This window comes from Natator depressus, chromosome 5 (assembly GCF_965152275.1).
Source record: "Natator depressus isolate rNatDep1 chromosome 5, rNatDep2.hap1, whole genome shotgun sequence".
NCBI classification, from domain to species: domain Eukaryota; kingdom Metazoa; phylum Chordata; order Testudines; family Cheloniidae; genus Natator; species Natator depressus.
Genome location: NC_134238.1, coordinates 49042559 through 49070185, shown reverse-complemented (window position 1 = coordinate 49070185; position 27627 = coordinate 49042559).

The window sequence follows — 27627 nt, the reverse complement described above, 5'->3', positions numbered from 1 at the left end:
TGGTACTGCATTGCTACACAGCAGCAGTTTATTGCCTTTTGGCAGCAGACAGTGCAGTATGACTGGTAGCCGTCATCGACGTAGTCCTGGGTGCTCTTTTAACCGGGCGCCTGGGCAAACATGGGAGTGACTCAGCCAGGTCGTTTTCCTTGTTTCGTCTCATGGTGATTGAGTCCTACCGGCAGTGCACTGTCTTTTAATCAGCAGCCAGCAGAAGATGATGGCCAGCAGTCATACTGCACTGTCTTCTGCCGAGCATCCAGGAGATGATGATGGCTAGCGGTCGTACTGCACAGTCTGCTACCAGCAAGATGTATAAAGATAGATGAAGTGGCTTAAAACAAGAAATAGACCAGATTTGTTTTGTATTCATTTTCTCCTCCACTCCCTCCCTCCCTCTGTGAAATCAACGGCCTGCTAAACCCAGTTTTGAGTTCTATCCTTGAGGGGGCCATCATCACGCTGCCGCCACCTTTCAGCTTCAGCCCTCTCTTCAGCCTGCCACTTACTCTCTTCAGCCCACCACCTCTCCTCCCGGTCATTTTGTGCTTTCCTGCACTCTGACATTGTCTGCCTCCACGCATTTGTCTGTGCTCTGTCAGTGTTGGATGATAGCATGAGCTCAGAGAACATTTCATCGCGAGTGTGGTTTTTTTTGACTTCTAATCTTCGCTAACCTCTGGGAAGGAGAAGATCCTGTGATCCTTGAAACATATGCAGCTGGTGGAAGAAAAAAAAAAGGGACAGTGGTATTTAAAAAGATACATTTTATAGAACAATGGGTACACTCTCTTTCACGGTAAACTTTGCTGTTAACATTACATACATAGCACATGTGCTTTTGTTCCAAGGTCGCATTTTGCCTCCCCCCAGCGTGTGGCTAGCCCCTCCCTCCTCCCCCCCCGCCCCCGTGGCTAACGGGGGGAACGTTTCTGTTCAGCCACAGGCAAACAGCCCAGCAGGAACGGGCACCTCTGAATGTCCCCTTAAGAAAAACACCCTATTTCAACCAGGTGACCATGAATGATATCACTCTCCTGAGGATAACCGAGAGATAAAGAACGGATGTTGTTTGAATGCCAGCAAACATACACTGCAATGCTTTGTTCTACAATGATTCCTGAGTACGTGCTACTGGCCTGGAGTGGCAAAGTGTCCTACCATACTGGATGGAATAAGGCTGCCCTCCCCAGAAACCTTTTGCAAAGGCTTTGGGAGTATATCCAGGAGAGCCACGAATGCCAGGGCAAATTAATCATTAAACATGCTTGCTTTTAAACCATATATAGTATTTTAAAAGGTACACTCACCAGAGGTCCCTTCTCTGCCTGGCGGGTCCGGGAGGCAGCCTTGGGTGGGTTCAGGGGGTACTGGCTCCAGGTCCAGGATGAGAAACTCTTCCTGGCTGTCGGGAAAACCGGTTTCTCCGATTGCTTGCTGTGAGCTATCTACAACCTCCTCATCATCATCTTCCTCGTCCCCAAAACCTGTTTCTGTGTTGCCTCCATCTCCATTGAAGGAGTCAAACAACACGGCTGGGGTAGTGGTGGCTGAACCCCCTAAAATGGCATGCAGCTCATCATAGAAGCAGCATGTTTTGGGCTCTGACCTGGAGTGGCCGTTCGCCTCTTTGGTGTTCTGGTAGGTTTGCCTCAGCTCCTTAAGTTTCATGCGGCACTGCTTCGGGTCCCTGTTATGGCTTCTGTCCTTCATGCCCTGGGAGATTTTGACAAATGTTTTGGCATTTCGAAAACTGGAACGGAGTTCTGATAGCACGGATTCCTCTCCCCATACAGCGATCAGATCCCGTACCTCCCGTTCGGTCCATGCTGGAGCTCTTTTGCGATTCTGGGACTCCATCATGGTCACCTCTGCTGATGAACTCTTCATGGTCACCTGCAGCTTGCCACGCTGGCCAAACAGAAAATTGAAATTCAAAAGTTCGCGAGGCCTTTTCCCATCTACCTGGCCAGTGCATCTGAGTCGAGAGTGCTGTCCAGAGCGGTCACAATGGAGCACTCTGGGATAGCTCCCGGAGGCCAATACTGTCTAATTGTGTCCACAGTACCCCAAATTTGACCCAGCAAGGCTGATTTCAGCCCTAATCCCCTTTTCGGGGGTGGAGTAAGGAAATCGATTTTAAGAGCCCTTTAAGTCGATAAAAAGGGCTTTGTCGTGTGGACGGGTGCAGGGTTAAATCGATTTAACACTGCTGAGTTTGACCTCAACTCCTAGTGTAGACCAGGGCTCAGAGTAGAGGAAAAGAGTTAATGAAGACAGGTGAAGGAGCTAACTTTCACTGTGCTCATGACAAACATCTTGTGCATGCTTGAAGACCATTAGATTCAGTAAGCTTTCTGACTAAGTCCTTTGTTTCTCTATCTATTAAAACAATCTTTTGGCCTGTCATCATTCTTGCCTCCTTTCCCCCAATCAGTTGTTCAGATCCTTGTCCACTTGACTCTGGATTCTTAGAGCAGAAGGCTGGGGGTAGGGAAACAAAATGCAGTTACCTGTTAAAGGTTACACTATAGCAGCTGGAACACAGTGTAATCTGCTTATTTTACTGTCTTTTTGCACCACCACCTGAGCATCCTGATGGTCTAGCCTCAATCATTAATCAGATCAGTACAGAAAGGCCACGAGGAGCAACTTCTTGAATCAAAATGAACCTGGTTTACTTGACCTATTGGGTGAACCAAGATCAAGGGCTAGGCAGAATTTCCGTTTCTTCTGTCTCCTCTTCATTTCAAAGGAGTCTTGTAAATGCCCAAGACTTTTTGGTCAGAGAGGACTTTGATAAACACAAAGGGCTTGGCTACACTTGCAAGTTAGAGCACATTAAAGCAGCCCCAGGTGCCCTAAATCCCGATCCGTCCACACTGGCAAGGCACTTAGAGCGCCTGGACTCTGAAGCTGGAGCGCTCCTGGTAATCCACCTCCATGAGAAGCATAAAGCTTGCTGCACCTTGGCTGAAAAGCCCCAGCGTCAGTGTGAACGAGGTGTTGCATTACTGCGATTCTGATCAGCCTCCGGAAATGTCCCATAATCCCCTTAAGTCAAGTGGCCACTCTTCTCATTGTTTTGGAATCGGCTGCAGGAATGCAGATATGCCCTTTCAAAGCTCCGTTTCTGACAGCCGGCATGCTTATCTGCTCCGGGATAAAGCAACCATTACTGTGGAATGCTGCTGCTGTGAGTGTGAGAGAGAGGGGAGGGGGGGAAGGGAGATCTGCTGCTGTCTGAACTTACAAGATGGCATGCTGACATGCTCTCTCCTCCCACATACACACAACACACTCCCTGTTACACTCCACCGCATCCCACCCCCCATTTGAAAAGCATGTTGCAGCCACATGCATGCTGGGATATCTACCACAATGCACTGCTCTCTGTGGCATTGTAAGAGCTGCTAATGTGGCCACACCAGTGCGCTTGAATCTGATAGTGTGAACACACGGCAGCGCTTTCCTCACTGCGCTCTCCAAGGGCTGGTTCACAGCACTCTACGTCTGCAAGTGTAGCCATGCCCTTAGATACCAGAGTTTCTGAATATATTCTAGATCCACTGACATGGTCTGTTAGAAGCAATTTGGTAATAAGGATGAGGGGAAGAATTTTATTTTGTAATCTCAAATTGAAAGTTTTCCTCTTCCCATTTATCTTGTGGTGCAAGGCCAGATATGAGCTGAAAGAACATTCACATCCCAGTGTCTGGATCTTATTGTTTGCTGATATCTGTGGAGGAAGGACTTGACTGGCCTTTGTATGCCTGGGAGTACCAGTGCTGAAGTAGCAGCATGTGTATCTGTTACTCTGGTAATCCTAAAAGAGCAGTTTCTATTGTCAGTAGTTTGCAGCCCAAAAGGACCTATACCTGGTCTGACTGCTATACTTCCTTTTCTTCCAGCAGTCAGATCCTCTGCAGATTCTTGGCATCCTTGCTTGAAAATATTGTGTTTCCTTTGGCCATCAAAGGAAACTAGAGCCTTGAAAACCTTTAGGGCAGAAAGTTTTTGAGAGTTTATGAGAGAGCCCAGAGCACAATCCATGCCCACCCAGGGATGCGGGAGGGCTGCTCTTTATTTTCTGAAAACACCCACTCAGTGTGCCGCAGCAGTCAAAAAAGCAAACAATGTTGGGAATCGTTAAGAAAGGGATAGATAATAAAACAGAAAATATCATATTGCCTCTATATAAATTCATGGTATGCCTACATCTTGAATACTGTGTGCAGATGTGGTCGCCCCATCTCAAAGAAGATCTATTTGGAATTGGGAAAAGGTTCAAGAAAAGGGCAACAAAAAGATTAGGGGTATGGAATGGCTGCCATTTGAGGAGAGATTAATAAAACTGGGACTTTTCAGCTTGGAAAAAGAGGACGATTAAGGCGGGGTATGATAAAGGTCTATAAAATCATGACTGGTGTGGAGAAAGTAAATAAGGAAGTGTTATTTACTCCTTCTCATAACACAAGAACTAGGGGTCACCAAATGAAATTAATAGGCAGCAGGTTTAAAACAAACAAAAGGAAGTATTTTTTTCACACAGCGCACAGTCACCTTGTGGAACTCCTTGCCAGAGGATGTTGTGAAGGCCAAGACTATAACAGGGTTCAAAAAAGAACTAGATAAATTAATGGAGGATAGGTCCATCAATGGCTATTAGCCAGGAAGGGCAGGGATGGTGTCCCTAGCCTTTGTTTACAAGAAGCTGGGATCAGAGTAACAGCCGTGTTAGTCTGTATTCGCAAAAAGAAAAGGAGTACTTGTGGCACCTTAGAGACTAACCAATTTATTTGAGCATAAGCTTTCGTGAGCTACAGCTCACTTCATCGGATGCATACTGTGGAGAGTGAGTTTGGGGGGGGGGGGTGTGAGAAGGCCCAACTTGATTATCATACACATTGTAAGGAGAGTGATCACTTTAGATAAGCTATTACCAGCAGGAGAGTGGGGTGGGAGGAGGTATTTTTTCATGCTTTATGTGTATATAATAAGATCTTCTACACTTTCCACAGTATGCATCCGATGAAGTGAGCTGTAGCTCACGAATGCTTATGCTCAAATAAATTGGTTAGTCTCTAAGGTGCCACAAGTACTCCTTTTCTTTTTAAGAAGCTGGGAATGGGTGACAGGGTATGGATCACTTGATGATTACCTCTTCTGTTCATTCCCCCTGGGGCATCTGGCATTGGCCACTGTCAGAAGACAGGATACTGGGCTAGATGGACCTTTAGTCTGACCCAGTATAGCCGTTCTTATGTTCTTAGGTTCCAAAGGCAGCTGAAAATGTGGGTACATACGGATGGGGGGGGCGGAGAGGAGTGAGTGAAAGAGTGGAATGCAAAAGAGGAGAAACTACAATAGTCAGTAAGGCAATTAGCTGTATGTTAGCCAGCCTTAATAGTCTTTCCAGGAGAAAGAACTATTGGTTGTTTTTTTGGTTTTTTTTTTTTATGGTCTATTAAGCCTATGTAATTATGTAAGGCTGCCTTAAGGTCTCTTATTCTATCTCATTTTCTTTCAACTCTTCCTTTCCAGAATGGCTTTCCACAGATGAATAACTTATACCTTCTAAATTTTAACTGTTTTCTGTGTCTTCTCAAATCTTCTTTTCTTGTTCATTGGCCTCATGTCATTCCCTCTCCACTGGTCCTGTGCAAACACTTTTACATAACTAAGCTAAAGCAGCAAATTAAAATAATTGTTTAATACTGCTCTTGCATGTTCATGATCAAGAGTAACTTTCACGGATGATCCAAAGTCATCGCCTTGTAACAAGCAGCTGGTCTTTCCTTTGTGTGTGTGTGTCTGTGTGTGTCTGTGTGTGTGTGTACTTGCTCTAGTTGCATTAGTCATACAAATGATCAGATCACTGTAATAAACTAGAAGAACTATGTGATCATCAGCTGCTGGAATTCTATTACTAGAAATGGGTAATCAGAATTATAGATCTTCTTATGTAATAGGAGTGCCATAGAATTTACAGAATCTTGCCATTGCCATTCTATTAATCATGCCAGGGAAATAAATTCCCAGACATATCTAGCAATTTCAGAGTCAAAAAATGATAGTTTTTTAAAAGTGCAGAGTGATAAAACTACTGGTAAAACTTTTTCAACAAAGTTGCTGAAATTCTTTTCCAAGAAACAAATTAAATCGCAAAAAAATTCAGTAACATTAATTGAGCACATTATAATTATGGAAATTAATAGCAAAATTCAGACTACTAAAAAAGGCAATTATTTTTGTAATTTTTCCCCCCTCTTTATTTAAAAAAAAATTATTCAGGTTTTGATGCCAACAAAACCATGACTTTTCTCCGTATTTTTAATATGCTATTCAGTGTTATATTTCTAAACACTTTAAAAAAAATTAATCGCTCTTAGGTTTGCTACTATATAGCACTGTCAGAAGCCCGCATACATCCAGGTAATTAGGCCACGTTGGCTGCATGTGTCTGGTCTGAAAAAGGGAAGAGGGATTAATTGTAAACAATGAGATAATTCTCATCACCTGGCCAATTATCCTTTTCACTTGCCCTGAAATTTAAGTACCACTAAGTAGAAAAAGTGAATTACAATATAACATAACCTATGATTTTCTTCAGCCAATGGAATGTGACAGAGGCCCTTTGTTAGGAATACAAAAATATTAACATTTCTGATTCTGTCATTTGATTATTTACTTTAACCACATGAAAAACCTATGCCTTTGTCTTTATTTACCGTGGAGTTTGTTTTTCCAAGTATGTCATTAAAAATAACTTCCTGAACAGACAGAAGCACTGAATATAACACAGTGCAGTCTAGGTTAAGGGCCATCAACAGATTATTTGAAGATTATCTGGATTATATGATTACCACTGTGAAATGTAGGTGTGTTACAAATTAAAAATTAATCAGATCTTATAAAATCTATTATTAAATCAAGGTAACTGTTGTCCTACTTTAAAAAAAAAGTTGGGAAACATTTTAGTGTTTCTATAGTTAATAGAATGAAGTGCGAAAAGACTAATAACACAAATGCTTGGATTTTGTTTAAAAAAACTCATGCACTGAATGCACTAAATACTGTTTGAGAGATTTCGTTGTTGCTACTCAATTCATTTTGAAATGAATTACAAATATGTCTGTCTATGACTACTTTCCCCTCCTCTGACATTACACCAGTGTTGATAAAGCTGACTGAACATGTATTTGGCAAGTTAATCTTGCTCTTCCAAGGATATATTGCAGATATAGGGCTATATGCTGCCCTCCACTGTATGAAGTCAAATGCAATATGATGGATCAAAACCATGGTAGTGGGAAAACAGTGAGGCCACAGTTTTCTCATGAGGTTGGGGCTTTGCTGCTTTGAAGAGGGGAAAGCAGTCCCACTCCCCGTAGGTCTGCAAGGTTAAATTACTACTGAGCACCAGCAGCAATTCCCCTGTGTAGCTGTAAAATCTACCAGTCCCAAAAGAGGGCAGCTTGGCGGGGATGTGATGTGATGCAGCTGATTTGGGAGGGGCAGGAGGGCAAGTGGGAGCATAGTTCCCATACAGTCATTGGCAGGAGGGAAGTTCGGAGAGCTGTGTGGAGGCTCTGGGACCCCCAAGTGGGTGCTTTTTGCCTCCTGCAGGCTTATCAAGATCTTCAGGATAAGGACATTGAATCTTCTACCATTTCCATAATAGAACTGAGAGATTGACTTCCAGCCTGAAATCTGCATACCACTATTCCCAGTGCATACACCCTAAGTGCATTACGATACCACTGCTAGTACCATCATGTCGTGAAAAGAGACAGGAAATGCGCCTGGATGTGCAAATCGTCAATGTTGATCTGTCCCCATCATGGAGCCATTGCTCCTTGAGAATGACCAAGTACATATATTGACTTAAAAATTACAAATAAAAGATCAAATCTTGCTCATGTAAACTCACAGGAGTAACAGTGAAGTCAAATGGACCACTCCCCCCCCGGCTCCCCCCAAAAAAGAAGAATTTGGTCCAAATAATGTATCAGAAAACGTATTTGAAAATCAGGCCTTCCTTTGCTTAACTGTTAACTGCTTTTGAGCAGTTTTGAGTTAAAGGTTTTGTGTTTCTTCTGCTACAGGTAATGGCATCCTAATATTTAAAGCAGTGTAAGGATTGAAGCTCCTTGAACTATTTAGGTATTAGCAATGTTAACATTTGCAAGGGAAACACATTCTATGGAATTCATGACTTGGGAAGGTGGAAACTTTTTCAGTTCACCATTAAAATCCATTTATTTGTGAAGTTTACATATGCATGCTGTTAGTGATTTAAGTTTTCAAACAGCTGATTTTTAAAGCAAGTCAATTCATTTTTAAACATTTGCCTACTTATGTTTCTCTGTCTCTCAAAATTACATGCTGCTTGGTGGGGTTTTGCAGAATATACTTCTCGGGTAGGCAGAAGTTTCATGATGTGATGGTTGTGCATTACTCTGTCAGCAGACTCTGCCTTCAGGAGCTACCTGGGGATGGGAGGGGAAAAGAATACTGTGTTACTGACCATGACATGGATGATTCAAGCACCGACAATCTGTGCAAGCAGCAGTAGTGATGGTGCTGATGACATTGGGACAGATTATGCATCTTACTTTTCCAACTTGAGGAAAAATCCTTTGTTTATTATTATCTAATATTAGAGCCTAATATTGCAAAGGGCTCAGAGCCCTCAACTTTGGTCAACTTGGTGCCTTGAAAGATGGGGCTTCAACTTTTCAGTTATTAAGCATGCAAAATGCCCCCTGACTTACAGGGGCATTATTGAGCCTATACCTGCAAGGTGCTGGCCAATTTTGAGAAATACTAGATAATTACCCTCAATTCCCATTTACAGATTGCAGGAGTCTGAGCCCTATGTGTATATAAAGACTACAGTGTCTGTCTTTTATTAGCATTTTGGTCATTATGTGTTTGCTTTTTCCCCCCTGTAAAAATGAATCTTTTTTTACCAATATTAAATACTAATTACTGCAAATGAATGGCCAGGTTTTAGTGTTAACTGTAAAAGTTGTTTCTAACTGGCTTGTTTGCTGCTTTAATCAGTTTTAACTGAAAAGAAAAAATATAATTGGAAATCTCCTAGATTTCCTTCATTATCCTTTTAGTTGTGACTATGTACAGCAGTACTGATATCATATCATGTCATGGCACCAGCATGTATGTCTCTAGGATTTATTACTAGGCTCATGTCTGCTCTTTTATGGATTTCATCCAAGACATGCTTGAACACAGAGCTCTTGGAATGTCTCCCTTGTGGGAGTTCAGATGCAGTGAGCTGCATCAGCAAATAGCTCTGATACTCAGCAAGGCAGCAACTGTTACATTCCAGCATAGTTTGATTTAGTGCAGAATTTTATACATTTATTCTGCTGTAACCCTTTTATTCCCATTGGTTTACATGATCCAAATCTAAAAATCAATTCTGCAGAGGTTTAGAGATTGCAGTACTCTCCTGGGATTTTATATGGCAAATATTACACATCCCTTTTGTATAGAGAACAACCACTAGATGTTTACTATTTTCTTGTAGCTGTGAAACATGAAACATCTTGGATATAGCGGTGGAAAACATTTTTGATCAAATTTCCAGAAAGGGCAGCCTGAGGTCTGTGCACCTACATTTAAATGCACAATTACAGTGATTAAAAACATACAAATCCAGTAACTGTGCATGCAAATAGCTAGCTAGGCACCTAACCCTTTAGTTCAGGGGTGGGCAAACTACAGTGCGTGGGCCGCATCCAGCCTGCCAGCCATTTTAATCCGGCCCGCGAGCTCCCACTGGGGAGCGGGGTCTGGGGCTTGTCCTGCTCCGGCGCTCCAGCCGGGAAGCAGGGTTGGGGGCCACTCCATGTGACTCCCAGAAGTAGCGGCATGGCCCCCTCCGGCTCGCCAGCCGGGGAGCAGGGTTGGGTGTCGTGCCACGCGGCTCCCAGAAGCAGCGGCATGGGCCTCCCCTCTGGCTCCTACATGTAAGGGCAGCCAGGGGCCTCTGCTCTGCACACTGCTGCCACCTCAAGTGCCACCCCTGCAGCTCCCATTGGCTGGGAACCGCAGCCAATGGGAGCTGCAGGGGCTATGCCTGCAGATGGGGCAGCATGCAGAGCTGCTGGGCTGCGCCTCATGTAGGAGCCAGAGAAGGTACATGCCACTGCTTCTGGGAGCCGCTTGAGGTAAGTGCTGCCCGGAGCCTGCACCCCTGAGCCTCTCCCCATGCCCCAATCCCCTGATCCCCCTTCCGCCCACCGAACCCATTGATCCCAGCCCAGAGCACCTGCCTGCACTCCCAGCCGGAGCTCTCAGCCCCCCCTGGCATCCCGCTCCAACCTGGAGTCCCCTCCTGTACCCTGAACTTCTTTTCTGGACCCACCCTGGAGCCCACACCCCCACCAGAGCCCTCACCCCCTCCTGCACCCCAACACTAATTTTGTGAGCATTTGTGGCCCGCCATATAATTTCTATTTCCAGATGTGGCCCTCGGGACAAAAAGTTTGCCTGCCCCTGCTTTAGTTTCATGCACAAAGGTAACTGTGTGTGACAATGCAGTTTTGCAACTATGCAAAACTTCATTAAAATAAAAGTGTGGCCCAAAGCTCTTATTTTTGGCAAATCAATATATAGTCATTAAAAATCTGGTGGGTGTGTGTGTGGGGGGGGGGGGTGAGTACACTGCTAATTCACTAATCAGAGCTTGACCTTTAACCAAACACAGCTGTCAGATCTCATTAAACTTCCTTATGTAGGCGGGGGAAGAATGTATATCAACTGCCTTTACATAAGGACAAAGAGTACAGGCATTATTGGTGTTAATGCCTTCAGTGCTGAAAAGGAAGAATTAATATCCAGAAATTCTTTCAAACAGAAAGAAATAGCTGGCAGGTGGGTTTTTTCCACTCATCTAGTTGACAATAGTGTTTACATGGAACAAGAGAAACAAGCTGAATACATTAGTGATATTTAAGAAGGAAGGAAGGATTCTCAATCTTGTGGTTAAAGTACTTCTGGGAGTCAGGATATGTGACTGCTGTTCCTGGCTCTGCCACAGAGTTCCTTTGACCTTAGACAAGTCATTTAGGGTGGGCTCTGTGAGAGGACTTAAGTGTTGCAATGCTGAGTGGCACGGCACCTAACTTTTAGGTGCCTAGAAAATCACAGGAACAAAGCTGAGTAAGGCACCTAGGCTCCCTGTACAATTCGGGGGGGGGACGGAGAAGAGGAGTCTAAGAATGTGATCCACAAAAGCCATCAAGCTGGGCAGAGAGTCTCCTAAACTAACCAATGGGACATGGCAAGGAGAAGGGTGTGTGCTAAGCCCTGTGCCTCTCAGAGAGAGGTGCCTAGCTCTGTTTAGTGATCCACAAATGGGCACCTGCTACCTAGAGTAGACAACATAGGCAGGTCAGGCATTTCTTTTGTGGGAATGAGATAGGCATATGCCTTGTTCCACATAAAGGTGGAGAAGGGGTACCCCCATTTATGATGATTATCCTAGTGGTTAGAGTACTTATCTGGGATTTGGAAGATCCAAGTTCAGTTCCTTGTTCAAATCTTCTCTCCCCATCAGGCAGAAAAGTGTGGGGGGAACCCCCTACCACGCAGGAGAGTGCTATAACCTTTAGTTATAGGCTATTCTGATGTGGGGCTCCTTTTGTCAGGAATCGGGTCCTGCAGCAGACCCAGTCTCTGGACAATCCAACGAGCACAGCTGGCCTATAGTAGGCTGCCTTATTGGCTACACTGCCAGATTGGTTGGAAGAGAAATCACACTTTCTCTTAATCTCAGCAGAAGCAGTAGTTCAGCTGTGATAGTGCCTACTTGTTTCCAGTCCTTTCCTGTCTTTCCCCTGTCTTCCTCCAGCTTTAGCCCAAGCTTTGCTTCACTCCAGGTAACTAGGCTCTGACCCTAAGGCTTGGACTCCTGATTCCAGCTGTGACCCTGAGCTCTGATTCCTGGCTACTCACTCCTGTACTGACCATTAGGCATGACTGCCTATGTCCCAGTCATCTGACACTCTCCATCTCTCCTGTTGAAACTGTCCCACTCTGGATAAATAATGAATCATTGGAGCAGAAGGACTGGACCCTGAGTCTCCTAGGTCCCAGGCAAGTGTTCTAACAACTAGGCTGAAAGTTATAAGGCAGATAGGATGGGTGAGTTGTGGACTGAAAATAGGGATTTAGGAGCCTAAGTATTTTTGTAGATCCGACCCTTCACCTAGATTTTCAAATTTCTTCACTTAATTTGGGCTTGAAGCAGCAGGGGGCGACTTCCAGAGGTGATGAGCACCCTTATCTTCAGTTGATGTCAGTGAGAACTCTGGGTGCTCAAAGAAAAGGTTAAGTGAGACCCCTACAGGTATATTCTGAGGCTAAATGTATTAGTTTGTAAATGGCTGAGCTTCTTGGATAGAAGGAGCTATAGAAGTGCAAACTATTATTTAGAATACTGCCAAATCAAAGTTTAGATTATCGTTCACATAAAAAAATAAACCCACCTTTGCCCTTTTAGAATCCAGCTTTAACTGAACCTGTTTTGAGAGTCTGTTTGGGTAAATGTTTTCCCTCCCAACCCCTTCTGGTTTCCAGCGAGGACCAAACATGGAAGTTCCAAATGCCTTGAGAGAGTCTCTTCACCAGAGAGACAAGACCAAACATTAATTTCCACCAAAAGGGAGATTGTTGGGGAGCAGACTTATTGGTCAACCCCACTGATGGCTGCAGAGGAAGGAGCAGGCTAGTCCCATTGCTATTAAAAGGATTGGGAGTAACTTGCCTAACAGCTGGATCTCTAAATCCAGTAGAGGGGAGCAGTGATTGCCACCTGAAGAAGACACTAGACTATGAAGAGAGGCAGGCCAGTACAGAACCTTCCCTCAGTACGTGTTGACACCTGTTAAAGGTACTGGAGCCTATTGAAAAAGGTGGTTGTGTCTATGGGGGGAGGGCCTGGAATTTGCTGGGGGAAGAGATTGTGTGGGGACTTGGAAAGGAGGGTTTGCAGTTTCAGGGGAAGGGAAGGAGTGGAATCCTCAGAACATTCAGTTAATTCATGATTCAGAGGAACTTTTGGATGTTCCTATACATACTTAGAATTAATCCAGGCTGTGAACCATTGAAGTTTGCCACTAAACTGAGGACTAAATTATCCTCTCAGATGCCTATGGTGGTTCCCAGCTCTGATATTTTGGAGTTGTCTCATTACATGCATGGAACTCTAAGGGACTTAAAATGAGATTGTGAAAATCCAGCTTCTGTTTTTGCACTTAGGAGAGTTGCAGTTGTTCAGGTAATGCAGGACCAGATCAGGGTTGGGGGCTAATGTGATGGTAGCATTAAGTAGGCCTCAGATGGAGGGTGAAAGAAGATCTGTGTATGGGAAGTGAAGGTGGGAAGGGTAATCAGCAGAAGGAATGTTCGACTACTAGGGGGGTCTATGAATATGACCTGTTGATATGGCCAGGAGAAGGCACAAGTGCCCACGTTAGTAAATGCAGGGAAAGAAACACTGTTCAGAGGCCTTCATTTTCTCTTAATGGTAATACAAATTGTACCAGTTCAGTACTATTGTACCTTACGCACAATTTTGTCATCTGATATCTGTTGAGTATCAAGATGGTCGGTGGGGTTTGGTCAGAGGTGGGCAAACTACGGCCTGCGGGACCATCCTGCCCGGCCCCTGAGCTCCTGGCCCGGGAGGCTAGCCTCTGGCCCCTCCCCCACTGTCTCCCCTCCTCCACAGCCACGCTGCCGCGCAGGCAGCAGGGCTTTGAGCTCCTGCTGCTCTGGGCGGCATGGTAAGGGGGCGGCGTGCATGCAGGGCGGTGCAGGGGTTGGGTAGAGGGTCTGGGGGGGGCAGTCAGGGGGTAGGAAACAGGGGGCGGTTAGGGATGGGAGGTCCCGGCGGGCAGTCAGGGGACAGGGAACAGGGGGCAGTTGGATGGGGCGGAGGTTCTGGGGCAGTCAGGGGTTGAGGAACAGAGGGGTTTGGATAGGGCGTGGGAATCCTGGGAGGCCTGTCACGGGGCAGGGGTGTGGATAGGGGGCAGGGCAGTCAGGGGACAGGGAGCAGGGAGGGTTGGATAGGGGATGGGATCCTGGGGTGGGGCAATTTGGGGCGGGGGGTCCCAGGAGGGGGCAGTCAGGGGGCGGAAAGTGGGAGGGGGCGAATAGGGGGCGGGGGCCAGGCTGTTGGGAGGCACAGCCTTCCCTACCTGGCCCTCCATACGGTATTGCACCCCAATGTGGCCCTTGGGCCGAAAAGTTTGCCCACCTCTGGGTTAGGTACATACACCTTCTTTGTCCCGTAACCCTACCCCTTGTATCAACATCACACACAGTGGTGGATCTTATGCCAGGGCAAGTAGTGCTCTTCTTGTTCTCCTTTCACAGTATATCATTAGAGTAGTTGCTGAATGTAGAGTGTTCGCCTCACTTCTTTTGCTAACTTGGGGTCTGATAGGAACATCCTTACTGGCATGATATCGATAGTCAATGGGTCTACTTGCATCTGTGAGGCCTACAAATGGGAATAAGTGTGCAGGATTGGGATCTTAAAAATCTAATACGTACACATCAGCATTTTGCCCAGAATTTCTTCTGTTCCATTCAGGGTCTTATTCTGTGCTCACCCCTATGGTACAGGTTTACCAACTACAATGCCAAAGCATTCACATTGTAGGGAGCATTTTCTATTAAACTGACAATACAGTGTGAATCTCAATGATCATTTATTCCTGGGTTATGCTCAGAGAGACTACTAGCTGTGCTGAACTGTGACAAATCTGGAAACTTGGTAAGAGTGTAGGTTTTAATTTTTTAAGATACTAAAATCAGTAAATCATTTAGGAATGATCAGTGACTTCAAATTAAAATTAAATAGATAAAGGAAGTCATATTATGGGTAATTTAGGATGACTGTCAGTTTCCATGTTTATAATTAATTAATTTTTCTCTCCCCACATTGTCAACAAGGAAACTATATGAATACTAATGATTATTTTGTATTGGAACAGTTTATTCGATAAAAGTTTGTTTTATCAGCAGTAATAATTCCAGGATGTGACTTTCCATGTACACAAAACACTGATTAGACAAAGGACAAAAATCCCAAAGAAAATAAAGCAATTTGAGATTATGGGCTCATGATACACCATTTGTTCAGAATTTTTCTTACATATAACACTGACAGTCTGTATCCCTCTGTTCACCCCTTTTTAGTGGATTATGGTAAAACTTGTACAAAATATGACTTGTTATGTATCGTTTGAGAACTCGTGATTTGCTGATCATTATTGTCTTGTAAAATATGTGGTAACGTTGTATGTAAAGTTATAAGATTCCACTGTGTGATATCATTGGGACATGTTCTGGAGGGCAGTCACAAACTAGTTCCCCGGAGACAAAAGGCTAGCCAATGCCTCAGCTAGGTGTTAATGAGATCATATGGACCATCACCTGATTAAGTGGCCTCAGCAGGAGATAAGGTGTGGGCAAAGAATCTAAGTTTTGACAAAGAAGCTGCTTGAGGTTCCTGTCCATGCAGACTTCCTGTCACCTGAACGTCAGCTGGAGATGATTCTTGTGCAAGAGAAATTACTATAAGATGAGAGCAAACTCCCCTCATCCCCTGTGTCCCCCCCCTCCAAATCACCTCTCCCTTTCTCTCTACCAACAGCATCAATAACACTTGAAGAACAAAGGACGCAGCACTGGACTGGGGGATAGATTGTGACTGAAAGGAGTTCAGCCAGTAAGACTGATGAGATATGTGGTGAGAGAGACCTTTGCTTTGAATTCTCTCTAACTTGTTAAGTTAGTCATTAGTTGTGGTTTACTTCTACTTTCTTGTAACCAGTTCTGACTTTTATGCCTCATTACTTGTAATAACTTAATCTATCTTTCTGTAGTTAATAAACTAGTTTTACTGTTTTAGCTAAACCAGTGTGTTTGGATTGAAGTATTTGGGAAACTCCATTTGAGATAAGATTGGTGCATATTTTCTATTAATAAATTATGGACTTTAAATGAGCTTGTATTGTCCAGGAGGGTGCTGGGCAGTACAAGGCGCACGTTTCTAGGGGCAGTCTGGGACTGGGAGTTTGCTGGTGTTGCCCTGCAGTGTAATTCATGAATGGCTGGCTATAGCACTCATACAGTATAGCTGGGAGTCAATTTCAAAATTGAACATTCTGAAGGAATAAACAAAACAAGATGAAAATATCTTAGCTTATCATGCTCAAAATATTTTTGTGATTAATAACTTTTTATCTTTAACATTTATTGCATTTTCTAATGTTCCATAAAACACAGGATAATGTCAAACATGAGCTAGTCCCTAAGGATTATATAAGTAACAACAAAAATGACATTAACCTTCCTCTTCCAAATAAAATTAAAGGAAATACTGCCCCAAATCTACAGAGAAACTGTAGGAAGGCAAACATATTAGATAACAAGGAAATAAATTTAATTCATGGTACTTAGCCTTCAGAAATTCCCTTAAATAAATATATAATATCTTAGTAAGAAAACTGTTAAGACACTGTGGTGAATATGGTTATCTACAAGTGATAAGCAAAAAGAACTCCAGTCTCCCTGAATTGATTTACAAGGAAGATGTGCCTTCTAATAAACAAGTACTTCATACAGCGAAGGAGATTGGTGCCAGTCTGTCTATGGTATTGCCAGGGAATCAAAAAATTCAGATTTCAAGTCCAGAAGGGACCATTGTGATCATCTAGTCTGACTTCCTGTAGAACACAGGCCAGGAAACTTCCCCCAAATTAATTCAGAGAGCATCTCTTTTAGAAAAACATCCAATCTTGATTAAAAATGGTCAATGATGGAGAATCCACCATGACACTTGATACATTGTTCCAATACTTAATTACCCTTACTATCAAATGTATGCCTATTTCCAGTCTGAATTTGTTTACCTTCAAGTGCCATGCATTGAATCACATTATACTTTTTTCTCTCTCTCTTTATTTATTTTATTTGTTCCCCATTTAGATACTTGTAGACTGTAACCAAATCATCCTTTAGCCTTCTAAATAGATTGATTAGAAAACATGACTTATGGTTAAGGCTGTAAGTCTGTCACAGAAGTGACAGATTCCGTGACTTTCTGGGACCTGCTGATTTCTGCAGTGGTCGGTGTGGCTGGCTCTGGGGCCGCCTGAGCAGCTCGGGCAGCCCCTGGGCCAGCTGCACCGGCCGCTGCTAGAGCAGTCTTGGGCCACTGCACCACCCTCCAGCAGCAGCAGGGGTGCCGGGCCGCCATGCCTCCCGGAAGCAGGGGTGCTGGACTGCATGCCACACCCCAGCCCCGAGCACCCATTGCACCCCTGGGCCACCCCCTTCCTCAGAGCACCCAAGATTTAGTCAGGGGTATATAGTATATATAGTACAAGTCCTGGACAGGTCATGGGCAATGAATTTTTCTTTACTACCTGTCCATGACTTTTACTAAAAATACCCATGACTAAAATGTAGCCTTACTTATGGTGATAGACTCAAGAAGCTCATCCTTGTGGCTCTTCTCTGAACTCTATCCAATTTATCAACATCCCTCTACAACTGCAGACGCTACCAGAACTGGACACTGTATTTCAGCAGTGGTCGCACCAGTGCCAAACAGAGGTTAAAATAACCTCACTACTCCTACTTGAGATTGCCCTGATTATGCATTGCATTAGGTTTTTCGGCCACAGCATCACATTGTGAATAATGAGTTGAATATGAGCTGCCAATGACCCCCAAATCTTTCAGAGTCACTTCTTTCCAGGATAAAGTCCCTAGTCCTGGAAGTATAACCTACATTCTTTGTTCTTAAATGTAAATATTTAAATTTAGTCAATTAAAATTCATATTGTTTGGCTGCGCCCAGTTTATGACGTGAATCCAGATTGCTTTGAATCAGTGACCTGTCCTCCTCTTTATTTACCACTCCCCCAATTTTTGTCATCTGCAATCTTTATCAGTGATTATTTTTTCTTCCATGTCATTAACAAAAAATGTTAAGTAGCACAGGGCCAAGAACCAGTCCTGCAGGACTGCACTGGAAACATACCTGCTTGATGACTCTTTCCCATTTTAAAATTACATTTTGAGGCCTATCAGTTTGCCAGTTTTTAACCCATTTAACCTGGCACACTTTAATCTTACATCATTCTAGTTTTTAATCAAAATCTTGTGCGGTACAAAGTCAACGTTATTATCGTTATCAACCAAACTTGTAACCTCATCAGAAAAAGATATCTAGTTAGTTGATTGGCATAAATTACACTACCCTCCTTGAATGCTTTATTAATTGAGTCCTGTATCAGCTGCTCCATTTTCTTGCCCAGGATTGATATCAAGCTGACTGTCCAATAATGTACAAAACTGGGTCATCCTGTTTACCCTTTTTAAAATTGGCACAACGTTAGCTATCATCCAGTCATCTGTACCTTCCCCAGTGCTCCAAGACTTATTGGAAAATTAACATTAATTGTCCAGTGAGCTCCCCAGCCAGCTCTCCATAAAACTCTTGGCTGCAAGTTATCGGGACCTGCTGATTTTAAAAATGTCTAACTTTTTAGCAGCTTCTGCTTAACATTCATTCTCTAGAGATACTAGTGAAATGAGACTACCCAGATTTTGACAGAGCAGAAATATTTATTTGAATAGTCTGCCTTTTCTACATTATTGATAATTCTACCATTTCCATCTAGTAATGGACCAATACCATTAGGGGGACATAAGATCTGCATAAGTAGTATATAGTAACAAGAGTAATTTGAAATGCCTTTATAATGAGAGAGAATAGATGTAAAGACCACATGTGACACAGTGCAGAGGCACTGCTGAACAAGGACTTAACTTCAGCTCAGTTTCCCTTCTCCTTGTACAAGTGCTCAGACAGAGCTATAAAAGTGGCTGCTGGGAAGATAGAGAAGAGAGGAAGGGCTTTCCTCTCTAGAAGTTTTGTATTGCATCTTTTCTTGCTTATGACACCTTATTTTGACTTTATAAAAGCTATTCCCTAATTTTAAAACGTTGCTGTGTCTGTTTTTCTGCTTTTTTTTTTTTTTAAATTCTACCAGTTTACACTACAAAATATCATTGGAGGGGGCTTATGTGAGCTCCTTAGTAACAGAGCTATCCTTTTAACATGGCCCCATAAAGTAGCACCCAATCTTGCATTTAAAAATAGATTGTTTGTAGACCTTTTGCTTGTAAAGATACAAATTCTTTGTTAAGATTGAAAGAAACAAGTAGCTGAGTGTGACCCAAAGACCCCTCGATGCCAGCTGGAAAGGGGGTTACAGGAATATCCTGGTTCTGGTATGTACATTCTGGTTCACCAAAGAATGTCCTGTGAGGTCTTAAATGAAAGCAGGGTCATGCTGGTCCTTAATATTGTTGTGAAACGTACATGTACAGATACTTTGTAAGGAATTAAGTATGTATAATGAATTAATTTTTTTTTTAAGTTTCTGTATCAATGCAGAGTTGACTAACAGGTTTTCTGTCAGACAAAAGATGTTTATTCACCTGTTCCCCTCTCAGGATGTAAATTAAGCACTGTAAGCTAATGCAATGGGTACATACAAAGTCAACAGGGCAGCAGCACACAGGAAACTAAGCCACAGGGGTTATTCTGACTCTGAGCACAGACAATCAGTTTTGGGGATATAAGTAGATGGCAAAAAGACACTCTTTATCCTGCACCTTGGAAGTAAATGGACAATGCATTTACATTCATGAAAATGGGATCTCTGCCAACCTTGGAGGAAGATGTTGCAAAAGACTCTAAGTGAGAGAAGACTACATTAGACAGGAGGTTAGTCTATTATGATTTTGTTTTATATGTAACCCTTTTGTTTCAATATTCAAGAGATAGTGAGTAAGGATAATGGAATCTGTGATAAACTTATTGTTTTCACTGCAGAGATATAATCTCACTGTGTGGTGCTAAACAAGGGTATGATCCTCAAGTTAAATCATACAAGCTGGTGTATACACGGTTTCCTTGGGGCAGCAGACCTGGTATTTCTGTTAGTGTTCAGGGGAGAAGGGGATGGACACAACAGGGGAATGCTTCAAAAGAATTGAGACTATCAACAAAGTAAGATTTGCATAGCCCAGTGTTGGGTTGCTAAACAGGCTGGTGGTGTCAGCCAGTTCAGCACAAGCAAGTCTCTCATGGGGTGGCGGAGTGAGTTAACAAGGTGAATCATGGTGCTGGCTACCCCGAGACCTGTCACACTAGCTGCATTCCTCAAGAGGCACAATCCTTGCCTCAGTTCCCTAATCTGCAGGGGGAAGTGTACATGGCACACCATTGACAGTGGAATCTGCTATCCTTGAAGAACTAAGCTAGGTATAAAGGCTAGTGCACGAGGGTGGGACAGTACCACGGTCCCATGTCCTCCCCTCTTCCAGCTTTGGGGTCACTTGTGCCCTGGGTTGATGCTGGGAGGTGGTAGACTATCTAGTGCCCCAAGCACAGGCACATGCAAAGGGGATGGGAAAGACTGTGCCATCCACATCCCCTTCACAACTACATTGGGACCAAGTTATGTCTGATCTAAACTACTACTCTATTATGGTTTTCAAGCTACAGTAAGGAGGGGCTGTCCAACAAAAGTAATCTCCAAGGGCTTTTAGCTAACACAGCCACAATGCCTCTGGGACCATCAGGGAGAGTCCAGACTAAATGCAAGAGTAGGAGCTGTGCCACTATTTAACAGGGTTCAGTGTGGAATCCCCAAACTTGTATACAAACTTACTCCAAATTTGGGAGAGTTGGATCCATGGTTTTATTTCAGGCCTATCTCTACTTACAGTTTTTTTAGCGAAGAAATGTTGTCAAAGGTCATTTTAACCGTGCATCCTTATGAAGAATGTTTACAGCTTGTACTGGAATACTTTTCAGGGATGGCTGTCATTTGATAAATATCCAATATCTAAATAAAGATAAGTCTAATTAATTACTCTTTTTTTCAAGCTAATCAGTGTTCTGTATGCCTAAAATGCTCACCATGCTCTGCTTTGAAATCCAGTTTTGAATTGGCTATGAATACTACCCGTTTTCATTGGGAGGAAGAGTAGATGACTGGTGGTTTTTAAAAAATATATTTATGAAGCTTTTTAGGCGGAAGCTTGGTCTATCATAGGCACCTTCTGGAGGTGGGGGGAAACCCTTAAGCACTAAGTGTCCCCTTTGGCGAACCCTTTTTCAACTGAAGCAGAGTGCTTTTTATTAAATATTTTACCTCAAGATTATGCCTGAGTGGAAAGTCTCAGTGGCACCAACAAATATTTCATCTCTTTATTAGGAAAACTCCATTCCTCAGCTCTTTTGTGTAAAAGGGCTTTCCTGACCAACATTCCTTATCATCCTTTGGACTACATGTGGGAAAGCAAATGCTTGGGGTGAAATCTTGTCCCATATAAGTCAATGGGAGTTTTGTCATTGGCTTCAGTGGGTTAAGATTTCACCTGTAATGTTTAGTGATTACATTATAATTTAATATTAACCATACGTCTTCTGTAGCAATGGCTTTATATATCGCAAGTTGTAATGGTTTATTGTAAGTTGTAATTGTAAATTGTATATGTTTTTCTTTATACTTGTAAGGAAAAAAACTTTCATCTATAACACTGAAGTATTTTGTATTAGTTTTATTACTTTGTGCAATTTACCTTTGTCGTGCCATTTTTCGGCTTATAGTATTAAGAAATTATTTATAAATATGACTCATCGAAAAACAAGGAATCAATTTATCTATTTTTGTATGGCAATGACTCTGCACTTCCAGACAGTGCCTTAATGGATCAGTAATCATATTTTTCCTCATACACACAGTCTGAGCAGTCACACTCAAATCCAATCTTGACCAAAAATTACAAATCTAACTGAGCTGATTATATATTGAAAGAGTTTGGGTTTTAGTTCCTGAGGTGAAGAATGTTTTGCCATGTCTCTGAGCTAAAAAGAAATTGGGTCAATAATATAGCAAAAACAGAGTAGTATGTTTTTTATTAGTGTAGCCCCCTCCTGGGGCACCCCCAATCCCTAAGAGTGTTAGAGTCCTTTATTCTTGCCTTTTCAAGGGCTTGGTGACCCATATTAGGATGAATGGACCCTGGTTATCTGTGGGCAGTGCTTCCACTTACTGGCTGGGTATTTAAATTAATTACCCCTACAGCCTCTCGGGATACTTGAGTGATGCAGGAGTGGGGAATTTGCATTTAGTAAATGTGCTTTGCTCTAGTTAGAGAACGCTATTTGTTGGGCTGGCCTCCCCTACCTCTCTTTGTCTCCACTTCTGACACTTACTGCTTGCAAAGGATAGTTTTAAACATTTTCTAGAACTGCGTGGTGGTAGTGGCAGTACTGGAGATCCTTGGTGGAATTCATTAGATGGCTTCAGCTTCTGCAGGTCTCTGCTTTCTACTGTATTTAGTTGGAAGGCCAGTACCCTCATAAAGCAGTAATTCATTGCTCTGTTCCACAAAAGAACTGGTCAACTGGAACCAATAGGAACCAGTTGAATGTATTCAACTAGAATTTCCAGGATATATATGATGCCTCCTAGATTATGGCACCTAGAAAAGTGACCAGTTCATTGATGTCTGCAGCTACCACTAATCTAGGTTCAAAAGTTCATGGTCTCTTTCACTAAATATTCACTTATTTAATACTGGAGAGCACAACTTAATCTTTAGAGCAAAATTATATGTTTAATTTGTATATATTTTATACATTGTCTTCATTTCACTGTAATCTTGAAAACCTCTGCAATTGTTTAAAGTTTCAAATCCACTCAAAATGGGGTGGGTTTCTTTGAGGAAGGGTACCTAGCCCTGCCAAACAATACAAAATAGGATATAACTCACCAGTGGGTCTCACCAATGAAATATTAAACATGGTCTTGCTTCCGAGTTGGTGAAGAGACTATTGTTGGTGTTTTTTGTTCTTTGTTGACGGGGTTTTTTTGGCAGGTGTGGGAGCAGCAGAGGTGCAGAAACCTGTTGTTTCTAATCCGTGATGACCAAAAGTAAAAAGTTCAGCTTTCAGTTCTATCTACAGAGAGTAGTTTCAGGCACTAGTCTGAAAGTTCATGAGCTTGACTGAAAATAATTTGGGGATAGACAATTTTAAAGATATTATTTTTTCCTTACAAAGAGGGCCAAATTTTGGACTGATTTACAGCCTATGGCATTTCATTGAGGTCAGTGAGTTTGCTCAGGCCATAAATCTGTGCAAAAATTGGTCCAGGAAGTCTATTCACATGACCCGCATTGCCCAGATAATCATATATATTTTAGACATGTAGTGGTGTGATGTTTGCAGGTTTTAATTGCATTGTTCCTCCAACCTCCTTATTATTTATAAAAGTTCCAAAAATGTTATCTATTTAACTATTCACATAAGCCAAAAAAATCAATTTTATTCTTATAGGTTTATAAACAATATATAAATAAATTTACTCAGATTTGTTCTTGGGTCTCCCTTGATGGGGCTGAGAGGCTCTGTTTGGTTCCTTAGGCTTGGCTTCTTGATTTTGTGTGTGTAAGTGGTGGTACACTCCCAAATCCACTCACTGAAATGAAATGCCACTCGCAGTATATTGTACATATGTTAGAAAGAGGAGGATCATATTACATTCTTCCATACTTTAAGCAGTAAAGTAGTCAACAATGTTAACATTTAAAGTAACTCAGATGTCCATTGATAACACCTCACTGATATGAATGGGACATTTAACACCTATTAGATATATTAGAATCATAGAAGATTAGGGTTGGAAGAGACCTCAGGAGGTCATCTAGTCCAATCCCCTCCTCAAAGCAGGACCAACACTAACTAAATCATCCCAGCCAAGGCTTTGTCAAGCCGGGCCTTAAAAACCTCTAAGGATGGAGATTCAACCACCTCCCTATGTAACCCATTCCAGTGCTTCACCACCCTCCTTGTGAAATAGTCTTTCCTAATATCTAATCTAGACCTCTCCTACTGCAACTTGAGACCATTGCTCCTTGTTCTGTCATCTGCCACCACTGAGAACAGCAGAGCTCCATCCTTTTTGGAACCCCCCTTCAGGGTCTCTTCTGCAGACTAAACAAGCCCAGTTCTCTCAGCCTCTCTTCGTAAATCATGTGCCCCAGCCTCCTGACCATTTTTGTTGTCCTCTGGTGGACTCTCTCCAGTTTGTCCACATCCTTTCTGTAGTGGGGGGCCCAAAACTGGACGCAATACTCCAGATGTGGCCTCACCAGTGCCGAATAGAGGGGAATAATCGCTTCCCTCGATCTGCTGGCAATGCTTCTGCTATTGCAGCCCAATATGCTGTTAGCCTTCTTGGCAACGAGGGCACACTGCTGACTCATATCCAGCTTCTCATCCACTGTAATCTCCTGGTCCTTTTCTGCAGAACTGCTGCTTAGCCAGTCAGTCCCCAGCCTGTAGCGGTGCATGGTATTCTTCTGTCCTAAATGCAGGACTCTGCACTTGTCCTTGTTGAACCTCATCAGATTTCTTTTGGCTCAATCCTCCAATTTGTCTAGGTCACTCTGGACCCTATCCCTACCCTCCAGCGTATCTACCTCTCCTCCCATATTAGTGTCATCTGCAAACTTGCTGAGGGTGCAATCCACACCATCCTCCAGATCATTAATAACGACGTTGAACAAAATCAGCCCCAGGACCGACCCCTGAGGCACTCCGCTTGATACCAACTGCCACCTAGACTTCGAGCTGTTGATCACTACCCATTGAGCCTGACAATCTAGCCAGCTTTCTATTCACCTTATGGTCCATTTATCCAATCCATACTTTTTAAACTTCTGGCAAGAATACTGTGGGAGACCATATCAAAAGCTTTGCTAAAGTCAAGATATATCACCTCCACTGCTTTCCCCATATCCACAGAGCCAGTTATCTCATCATAGAAGGCAATCAGGTTGGTCAGTCATGACTTGCTCTTGGTGAATCCATGTTGGCTGTTCCTGATCACCTTCCTCTCTTCCAAATGCTTCAAAATGGTTTCCTTGAGGACCTGCTCCATTATTTTTCCAGGGACTGTGGTGAGGCTGACAGGTCTGTAGTTCCCTGGGTTCTCCTTCTTCCCTTTTTTAAAGATGAGCACTATATTTGCCTTTTTCCAATCGTCCGGGACCTTCCCCACTCGCCACGAGTTTTAAAAGATAATGGCCAGTGGCTCTACAATCACATCAGCCAATTCCTTCAGCACTCTCGAATGCATTAAATCTGGACCCATGGACTTGTGCATGTCCAGATTTTCTAAGTTGTCCTTAACCTGTTCTTTCATCACTGCGGGCTGCTCACCTCCTCCCCATACTGTGTTGCCCAGGACAGCAGTGTGGGAGCTGACCTTGTCTGTGAAGACAGAGGCAAAAAAAGCATATTGTTTCAGACTCTATGCAAACTTAGGCAGACTTTTTTGTTTGTTGTTGTTGTTTGGTGTGTGTGTGTGGTTTGTTTTTTTTGTTTTTTGTTTTTTTTACACTCAGGTCATGATTTCAAAGTTTTCTTTTCAACCATAACAACTACAGATTTACTTAAAAAGTAAAGCTTAGATTCTGGAGTACAAAATGGTGGTACTCTGTGCCAGCACATATACCCCTCCCCTCAAGTTGAGTCTGTCTTTCTGTGCAACAACTCAGACTCAACCAAGTGCATTCATTGTAAATTAAAGGACAAATTTTCACGAGAACTTCCTAGCTTCCCTTGTGGTTAGGAAAACTGCTTTTGAATCTGGATGACTTGATCTCCAGTTCAAGATCTCGTCAAGGGGAATCAGATCTTTAAAAGAGAGTTGAATGAGATTAAATCACTAATAACAAACACCAGTGAAAGTTACTAAATCTACCCCACAGAAGTTATTTGAAATTATGATGTAAAATGTACATACGACAGGGCCTCTGACTTATAAACTAAATCAGAGTTCAGTTCAAATAAGATTTCTGCTTCAACCACACATTTCCTTCATGCATTCGCTATACTAATCAGGAGAAATCAGCTTGATCTGAAAGGGTCCATCAAGGTTATAATCTCCTATGTTCATGATATAGCTATATGTTGAAAACAGAAGATATAACACATTTTGAAGCTGTTCATGGTGACATTAAAAGGGAATATAGTGTTGTTAGTATTTGCCTTGTGTAGGTACAGCTGACTAAAATATTATTCCCAAACAAAGAAGAGTTAAGATTGAAGGTGTATTTCAATGGAGTCCAGCTAATAGCCACTCAAAATAGTTACATTATAAAAATTCTATGTGGAAAAAAAAGTTACAGAAATATTCACAAAGCTACAAGGAAAATTTTTTAAATACTGTGTCCTTGATCTCTGGATCCAGTTGAACTATGATTAGGGCAGGGGAATAGTGGCTTTTATGGTCCTCAATCTGACCCCCAAATTGCTATAATTTGATTTGATTTATAATCTAAAATGCTCAGCAACAGCCTGCAAAGGGCTATTCTGGCAGCAGGTGATTGCTGAGTACAAGGGCACTCTGGCCATGCCTTTTCCCCAGTCACTGTTCACATATCCCTGAAGAGTTTTGTATGCCAGCAAGAGTCCTTGAGCAGTTGGCTTAACTGATATTCGTGCCCCTAGATTGGCTCAAAGCAGCTACCGAAGGGACCAAGATTTATCCCCCATAACAATAAAACTCCTTTTCTTATTTTTTTCAGACTTCACAGGAAATATTCTATTTTTGAATGACACATGGAATGTGAAATTTCAGGGGGACTTTTTTTTCTTTGGTGGGGAAGCAAGATCAGAAGTGTGGAAATCTGCAATTGTCCCCTTATTTTATTAAGCAACGAGTGCAATTTTGGTGGTTAAGACCTGTCTGACTTTTTTTACATAAACATTAAGAGGCGGAAAACCAAAAAGGAACAGAACAGAGTATGTAAAATGTACAACCTGTGTATATAATAAATAGGTTTTTCAGCATATATGGAACATGTATTTTTATTACACCATTGTTTTAATCTCTTTTTGATTAGGATGTTTTCTTTGTTTATTTCTTAGTGTAAACTACTAATAATTTAAAACGTGTAAAACTGCTGCAGGGAGATTTTATCATGTGTATTGAGGAGAGGAGGATTTTAGTATAACTGTGTGAAACTATGTCTTAGAATTGAGCAATGCCTGAGAAAATGAGGGGGCTGTGATGGCATGTGGCAGCCTTTATTGGGCAGGGGGGAATAGGGTTGTATGTGCAGTGTCCTCTGTCAGAGTGCAGTGACTGGGTGTGGGGGAGCTGTGCGCATGAGTGCTGGCCCCTTTCTCAAGGGATAGAGGCTTGGGGATGGAGCTGCTGCAGTATTGCCAACAAAGTGTTAAAAAATCATGAAACTGGCTTAAAAATCAAAGGATTTTAAAAACATATATATATATTTTTTTAACCATCTGGGTTTTGAGCCTTTAAGGTTCACTTGGGTCATATTTTCAATTTTTTCTCTGCAATATGAGGGCAGAAAGTTACATTTTAAAAAGAAATGAGAATCTCATGTAATCACACGAAGCTGGGTCCTTAAAAAACAGACCACATATTGCAGGAATCATGATAAAAATCT